Source organism: Tetrao urogallus, assembly GCF_951394365.1.
Source record: "Tetrao urogallus genome assembly, chromosome: 3".
Classification (NCBI taxonomy): Eukaryota; Metazoa; Chordata; class Aves; order Galliformes; family Phasianidae; genus Tetrao; species Tetrao urogallus.
The window spans coordinates 36,490,974-36,500,378 of NC_136815.1; positions in this window are offsets into that span (position 1 = coordinate 36,490,974).

The following is a 9,405-nucleotide window of genomic DNA, read 5'->3' on the forward strand; positions in this document are numbered from 1 at the left end:
GGAGGTTGGTGGCCCTGCATGTGGCAGGAGAGTTGGAGATTCATGATCCTTGAGGTCCCTTCCAACCCTGGCCATTCTATGATTCTGTGTTCATGTTCAAGGATTCGTTAGGAATTCAAACAGCATAAACACAAATGTCCACCTTCCTTTAACCATTGCTTTAACCATAACTTAATCACTGCACACAGTGTTGTATGGTATGGGATATCCTTTCAGCTGTTTGGGGTCAGCTGTCCTGGCAGTGTCCCCCTCTGACTTCTTGCCCACCCGCAGCCTCCTCACCGACAGGGCAAAATGGGAGGAAGAAAACCTTCGTGCTGTGAGTGTGCTGCTGAGTGAGAGCCAAAGCTCAGGTGTGTTTCAATGCTGCTTTAGTCCCAAATGCAAACACGGCACCTGGGAGCCTCTATGAAGAATATTAATGCAATCTCAGCCAGATGCAGGGCAATGAACCCCTGAAATTTTGTATGAATATTGTATGTCCTAATCTGTACTGAAATAAAACAATGTAATGTGAGAGGTAAGACTTGGAATGACCCTAAGTACAACTAATGAAGAACAAGTAGTATTTGAAAGTGTATGTTTTCTGTTTCCCAAGAATGAACTTAAGAAGAAAAGGAAACAAGACAGTAAAAGAATATTTATATAATGAATATATTTTGTATGTAATGGAAATCAAGTGTTGGTAGTGGTACAAGTAGAAATCAATAGATTGGTTCCAATTAGATATTTCATTAAGAAGTAGATCCATTGTATATGCACACAAATAAATCTCTGTGAGGCCAGCTGAGATGACTGGCAGCTGAAGAGTTTTGTAATGCAAATTAGTGAATACGCAAGTGATTGCAGCATGCAGTTGGCTACTTGGGATTTCATCTGAAACTGTGAATTGACAGCTAACATCCAGCATTGACACTAATTATCCAGCATTCACACAAAATGCTCTATTAATCGTCAACTGAAACGAAGGGGGAACTTTCCTTAGCACGTGATGGTGACCTGTATGCTAAGCTGAGATATTTCTGAAGCATATAGCTGGTTGTGATTCACACTCTGCTGAAATAGCCAGCTAACATTTGTTTTCAAAGCCATTCAAACAAAAACCTACTGCTTTCTCTAGTGAGCCTGTCTAGAGCATGCTTTCCATAGGTTACACATCAGAAATGCTGGGGGCTGTGGTTAGCAGAGCTCGTGTCACACACAACCTTGTAAGGCAGACTGTGGAACTGTGCACATGTGTTTGTGCCTTCTTAGTAAGCCAACTCTTCAGTGAGCGCAGACTGGAGGATCTGCTCAGCAGATCACTCTCATGGTCAGTACTACCTACCTCTATACAGCGGTGTCAGTGTTGTTCTTAGTGAAACCATAGGTGCATGTGATTGCTTTTCCCTGCAGAATCCTTTCAGGTGTTTGACAAAGAAGAACAGCACAACTGAAGGTTGCATATGTAATACATTTCATGTTGCTCTCACATTCTCAGCTCTATATGCCAAATCATGTGTGCTTGTACAGAATTTTTGTCCTTACTTAGGGAAAAAAAAGTGAATAGAAGTAAGATTCAACTTCACTTGGCTCCTGCACTTGAAGCCTTTGTATGAATATGTCAAGAATAAAAATGCAGTCATGTGCTGTTCCATTCAGTCTTCCCTGGATTCATGAGTAGTGTGCAGCTGTTGTCTAAGGGAAAGTGTCCTGTGGTGATACAGACTGAATTAGCAAAGAGGATGCCTAAACTGTAATTGCTTTAAAAAGCCAAATGACTCTATTATTAAATCAGTTGTGGGTTTTTTTGTTTGTTTGTTTGCCTTTTTTTTTTAAATAAGTGTCTCATATTTTGACAGGCCTGTCTACCCTAAACATTGGTGTTATTCCCATCTGTCTTTCTCTGTGATTGCCTCCTCTTTGGTTCAGGCTGCCAGCAGCGTTATCAGAGATCACCTGAATACAGATTAACGCATCTTTTTTTTTTCTCAGTGAAATTTATGTAATCGCAGACATCTGGAAATTTTAATCTGCCTATCCCAAGCAGTCATTTTGATTTTTATAACATTATTATTGTGACCAATGTTTTCTTTCATGGTAATAGATTGAAAACAACTAATCACAATCTATTGTCTTCCAGTTCCTTAAATGAAATTGTTTTTGTATTTTTCTTTATGTCTTAAATACTCCTCAATTATCCGAGATATTTTTCTCCTGGTTATTAAAACTAACATAATTTTACAGTCTTCTACTTGGAAATAACTCAGGTAATGGACAAGTCTTTTATTTTCAAAATCTCACTGCAGTTGTTGCTGTCCAGAAATAAATATCTAATTAAAAAATAAGTAAAAACAGTAGTTAAACAAGCCTCTCTTTGATTTTTTGGTTGTAACATAAAAGCAAAGAAGAAAAGTTAAGAATAAAGTTACCATGTACATAAGATTAATAGCAATACCTAGAAATATAGTATCTAGTACCTAGAAATATATTTAAAATAAAAACATTGGAGAAACTTTAAAAAGAGTGATCAGGATAGGGATGGGAAAAATTATATTTTTACATTTATAGCATAAAGGAACAACTGGGCTAATGGGCTTGGAGGCTGCAATAGAGAGGTGAGAGTTGACATGAGTAAATACTTTTTAGACTAAGATCAAAATATTACTGGCATTGTAGGGTCAGGTCTTTGAACTTCAAGGGCCTGTGATGCCAAATTATTTTTACTGTCTACAAAAAATCTACAGAAAAAATCTCAGATACGAAACGGTTACACATTGACACACTGGAATTACCATGAATCTCAGAAATATAAAGGAGACCTTTTTGTCTGCTAGGCAGCACGTAAGTCTGGATTTGATTTGTTTTTAATAATTTACAAAACAGGAATGCGTGTATGCTAAAAAGTGAATAACAAGTATCTATTTAAATCGAAAAACATCTGAGTTTTGTATATATCACAAGATCCAGTGGATGGCAACCCTGCCCATAGCACAGGGGTTGGAACTGAATGATCTCTAAACCATTCAGTGACTCTATCATTCTGTGATTCTATGTTTCTATGATTTTAGGCTTCTATGATTCTATGGCATACCTAGAGAGATGGGAAGATCTGAGAATTTAACTAGTTTACCAAGTCATGGTACATTCCTTATCTAAACATAGTTCAACTGGCAGAGTGCTAGCTGCATCTAGTCTGCAATCTTTTTTTACAATCTGCTACCTTTTTCTTGGAGGAGGTAGAGAATAATGGTGTGGATTATTTACTCACAAAGCACCTATTTCTACTGTGTGAGGGATAGCTCAGAACTCTGAATGAAGAGTATTCAGAAAGGTCTGTTGACAATTTGCCTACATAAAAAAGGTTGAAATGAAGGTATGTCTTCAGCAGAACCAGAACAGCTGTTGATACTTCAATGTGGTTTTTATGCGAGTTCCTAAAACTTGAACTGAACTGCTACTGTTTGCTAAGGTTGTACTGTGGTGAGACTAAGATTTGTAAAAGAAACACCATTTTCATTAGATTTAGCTTTAGTTCAGATATCACTTGCTAAAACACTGAGAGATCCTGTCTGACTTGGGACTGGCCAAGACTGGATTCCCAGCAGCAGGATAAAGCTGGAGGCAAATATTGCCATGGTGTGCACCTCATCACTATTTTGAGAAGTTGCTGGAACTGGGAAGTGTCAAATGTGGAGATCTGGTAACTGGGGCAGCTGGAAGAAATGTTTGGGAAAAAGTGCAAGAGAAAGCTATTGGAGAATGGAGAAATGTAACAAAATCTTCTCAAGGCATTTCTGAAGTCACAGTGGAATATAATATCTTCTTGTTTAGGAAGCTTGTACACGCTTGAGCACCAAGTTAATTAGTGCTGACATACATTTGTATTTAAATCAATTAATTTGTTTTCTGCCAAAAATGCTAAGTCCTGTAGGAGAGATTTTGTATTACTGGTCAGCAGGTAGTTCCCCAGTAGAGTTTCTTCTTCAGGAGCTGCAGTCCCATGGCCCTTGTCCTAGAAAGAGAGGAGTGGAGCAGGGAGGAGGACTTCTGTGCTTTGTGGCTGTGAAGAAAACTGTGTTAGAGGGAAATTTCCCATAGGAAAATAACATAAGAATGAGAAATGTGTTGGGGTGAACACAATGGGTTGTCATGGCCTATGATTACAGTGTACCAGCTGTTTTGCAACTGATAACATTGTGTGATAAACCAAAGGAAATTTCTTAGGGGCTAAGAGATTCACATTTCTATTTAAAATTAAAAAAAAAAAAAAACAAAAAACAAAAACAAAAACAAAAAAAACCCTAACAAAATTACCCCTATAACAACAAAGAATACAGTTCATTAAAAATATATCAGTATTGCTAATTTCTAATGGTCTACAATTCTCAAATTCATTATGTTAAAATACTTAAGAGGAATTTGTTTCTGTTGTTTAATGTTCTGATATTTCAATGTAGAATTTCTTGAGCTCTCAACTACACTGAATTTTGCAAAAAGAATAAGATAAAATTCCAAAACAGCAACATTCCATTTTTTAAATTTTTCCATTGCTCTTTTGTTGTTTTCAAGCATGTCATTACTGACTACTTTTTATTTCTTTTTTGCTGGTTATATTTACCTACAATTTTGAAAACGTTTAATGGTGTAGTATTCAGTTTGGGCACTTACAGGTGTTTGCCTTTCATTTGACAAGAATTGCACATGTAAAGCTTTCTAAGAAAACAGGATAAAATGAAAGATGAAAAATAGAGAATACAATTGAGAAAAATAAGAAAAACCATAAAGTTACAGCTATAGTTGCAGCATTCAAGAGCAGAACTGAACTGCTTTCAATTATGGTTTTATAAATTAGGACAGTTAAATTCATCTTGTCAGTGCTAATGTTTATTCATTTGGTGCTCTGGTTGCTGTTGCCTTGCCTCTTATTGCCAACAAATGGTTTCAGAGGCAAAGTACAGAGAAAGATGAAGGTTTCAGATATCTGATGGTCTGTAGTGTGGCAGGTGCCTCAAAGCAGATTCGAGAGACTCCCGCAGGGGGAAACTGTAGTAATGACAATATTAGACAGACTTTCTCAGATTTTCTTGAGTCTGTGTACTGCATTGCCTATTTCCATTTGTCCTCTCTCATTGTATTTCTCTCGAATTCCCTAGTCACATCTGCATATGAAATATCAGACTCTCCTCTTCTATCATGCTCAAGGTCCTTCCCATCCTTCCAGCCCCTCTGGTAATTACCAGTAACTTTTTCTGTCCCTAGCAATGTTTTTGACACTAGTAAATTTCCATAACATACCAGTTATACACAACCATTTCCCTTCAGGAAAATAACTTGCCGTAATTTAATCTGTGTAAAATGTATAGGTATATAAACTTCCTCTAGATACAGCTGCCAGTGTCAGTTTCACTTGAGCTTGGGTTTGCCTTTGCATTTCATGCTAGCGATCAGTTTGGTAGAGCTCCTTTGCAATCAACAGAGGGATCTCAGGAGAGGTACATAAACTTCCTCCAGGAGCCTTGATATCTGTTGACTTGCCTTTGTAGAGCAGAGGCACATCAACTTTTGTGTGACTTGTACTGTACTGCAAGAATAGCAAGAAGGGGCAAGCTGAGAGAGTTCTGTCTGCTTAGGCACACTCAGCTGATGGGGAACATGCTTATGGACGTGAGTATGTCAGGTGAGTTGAATCCTCCCTCTGAGATGCTGTGACAATTCACAGATCCAACAGGTGAAATGAGATCTGTCTACAAATCTTTTCAGGATCATTCACTGCACCAGAATCCAATTTGCTTTTATTTGGAAAATGTGCTGAACAAGATCAACTGCAAAAAAATTTTGCAAACCAGAAATCAACTCTCCAGATGTCTCTGCTGGTTTCAGAGCAAGCTTTGCCTAAACTGGGAGGTAAGATTTCGATCAGTCTCTTATTCTACTCCTTGTACAACAAAAAGCATCAGCACAAACTTTCCTATGTGATCTCAGAAACACTTAGGATACTTACTTTCTCATGCCTCCCATGTATTTTTAGTGTGAAATACAGTGTCGAGCTAAGATTTCCCAACAGCATTGCAAAGAAGCAGCAGCAGGTGGTGCTGACACAACAGGCAGCAGGGACTGTAGGTTTGGCTTGAATGGCAACAGTTCTTGTTTTTTCCCCCAACTGATACCATTACTACAGCATTTTCTAATTTTAAATATTATTTTTCTTGTTGCTGTGGGGGCTGAGAGATGTAGCTATGTACTGAGGTAGTGCAGTGCTGATTTCTATACAGAACATACAGAAGAAATAGGCAATTTATAATATTTTGTTCCCCCACTGGTTCAAGGAAGCAGGATAGCAGTAAGTTATGTAGCACTCATGGGAATTCTTAGAAGCTTTAACAAAATGCTGCCAATGATCTGAAGGCCAGGTTGAGGTGGTTTCTTTCCTTTTGATATAGTGTGCACCTATAGGAATCTCTCTGTTACCACATACACAAAGAGACATGCTTGGAACTTGAATTAAATTATACAGCAGGCACTTAAGAAGGAATTTGTGGAGAAATAATTCTCTGCATAGAATACCACCCCTGACACTCTGAATCATTACCTTTGAATCATTATTCAAAGCAAAGTGTAAGGGCTCCTCTGAAACCAATACCCACTATTTTATTATGTTGGCCCACAATGTCAGAGGTGGTATGACAGTAGAGGTTGAACCTTCCCACCAATATTCAATTACAGTTTGTTGCCATGTGACAGATGGGAAGCAGAGGAGCGGTCTTACAAAATGATGTCTGACATGGAAGTGCATATGAAGCAAAGATACATAATTGAATTCCTCCAGGCAGAAAAAATGGCATTCATTGATATTCATCGACACTTGCTGAACATTTATGGAGACCAAACAGTGGATGTGAGAGCAGTAAGGAGGTGGGTGGTGCGTTTCAGCAGCGGTGACAAGTGACATGGAAGACAGGCCACATTCTGGATAGCCATCCACCATGACATGAAGAGCATCTCCATCAGCACATATATGCGAAGTGGCAGATTATGACCAGGGAACTGTGTATGGAGCTGAATACCAGCTTCAGTGTGTTGGAAATGATGGTAGCAACATGGAAATATCACAGTTTGTGCCAAGTGAGTCTTATACTTGCTCACCCAGGAACAGAAAGATCTCTGTATGCAGGTTTGTCAGGACCTACTGAACCAACATGAGGCTGAAAGTGACAGTTTCCTAGATTACATCATTACTGATGACAAGATGTTGTGTCACATCAGAGTCAAAATGGCAGTCCGTAGAGTGGTGGCATATGAATTCACCATCAAAGAAAAAGTTCAAGATACAGCTCTCAGCAGGTAAAGTGATGTGTACAGTCTTTTGGGCTAAGAAAGGGATGATCCTTCTATATTTCCTGGAACCTGGACAAATCACCAACTCTGACCACTGTATTGCAATACTGACTAAACTGAAGGCTGGAACTTCCAGAGTCAGGCCAGAGAAGAGGACAACTTTTCTCTTGAAACAGAGTAACACCAGGCCCCCACACTGATCTTGGCTGAACTGTTCTATTATACCCACCCTACAGTCATGATTTTGTGCCTTTTGACTTCCATCTGATAAGGCTGATGAAAGATGGGCTGCGTGCACAAACATTTTCCAGGAACAATGCTGTCACCACAGCTGTGAAACTGTGGATCACTTCCACTGGTGCAGATTTTTATGAGCACAAGCAGACTCTTGTTCATTGCTGGCAAAATACATAGCTAATGGTGGTGCCTATGTTGAAAAATTATATTTTGTAGCTGAGAATTTTCTCTATCAAATCTTGTTATTGTGCACTTTGTTGTGGTTTCCATGGAATTAAATAGGAAGCATTATTTTCAGAGCACTCTAGGTGTATTTCCTGTGAAATGCTCTTAATGCAAGAATCTCAGTTACCCAATTGTGGAAAGCACTGTATGTCCTTGAGTCTTTTTTTCCTCTCTGTCCATATACAACTCCACTATGGGTTAAGGTAAGATGTTTGTTAGGGAATATCACTTTGAAGTACAAGCAACACATCACAAGGAATTTAGTTCCAGGCAATACTAAATTCTTTAATTTGCTTGAGATAATTGCTACGGATGAATTTATTGAATTTCTATCACTGATAAGTAGAATTATACACAGTTCTCATGCTACACTCACATTATTTGCATCGAGTATTATAAAGTTTTATTAAGCCTCAAGTTCTTTTGGAAACAACAGGAAGTCTATCTTTTCTTAAATAATTTTTTTGTTGTAAAGTAACTCAAAGAGACATGCCTAGAAATGAACTATTTCAGCTATATCCTAGTCTTCTAGGGATACCTTTTCCTTTTGTGTTTTTTTTTTATTTTGTTTTAATACATGTTTTGTCTTGGAATACAGTTAGAACTATCTTTCTTTTCTTCTAATGGGTGACATTAGAGTGCACCAGGGAACACAAGCACTACTTCATCCACATCCACTTAAACTTCTGCCCTTCCCCTCAGCACAAGGTCATCTATAGGCACCCTGTCCTTGCAACCTTTCCTTTCATTTCTACATGTTGTGTTTCTCATCTTTGGCAGTTCTTTAATCTTCCCTCACTACTGAATCAGTAAGTGGAAACAGTGAGGAGGGAAAGAAGAATTAAAGGAGATGAATAACAAGAGACAGCTGTTGACTGCTGCTCTTATAGCTCGGACAGTATCTTCTAGGCACTTACAGACAAATGACAGAAACTCACAAATCTACAAATCTCCCTCCCATTAATCTGCATTAGTAGGGCAACCCACAGGGGGGTCAGAGAACCTGTCACACCTTGCAAGATGGGAGATGATGAACACCACCTGGCTTGTTACAGGATATGTGAACTTTGGAAAAGGACATCACCTAAACATTTCCATAAAGAAAGATTCCTGGAAAAATCAATCTCTTCTGTGAGCCTTTGAAGTGTTCTGTTCAAAACAAAAGTATAGGATTGCCAAGAAAGTTCACTTGGTAAGGCATAAACTGGTGGATTCATGCTTTCAGATTTCTGCAAATCTGAGCAGCAGGGAGTCAACTGCAGCTTACTTTTTGAATTAAGTTGTATCCCTTTCTAATAGCAGTTTTTGGCCCTTTCTCAAATAAGGATGAAAAATTAAGATCTTGAAAAGCACTCCTGAACAAAATTAGAAATCCTTTGTTTTTTATGATTTTTGGTTGGTTAGTTTGGAGAGCTTGAAGTGGCTTGGAATTTGGCATAAGTCATTTAGAAAAGAAAAGTTGGAATCTCTCCAGTCAATAATGATGCTATTGGATATTCTGACAGGCTCAAAATGTTGAGCATTTTATTTGTTTGTTTGTTGGTTGGTTGGGTTTTTGTTGTTTTGTTTTTCCCCCAAAACGTTTCCAGGAACAAATATTTGTTGAAATCAAAGCCCTTTCTTCCC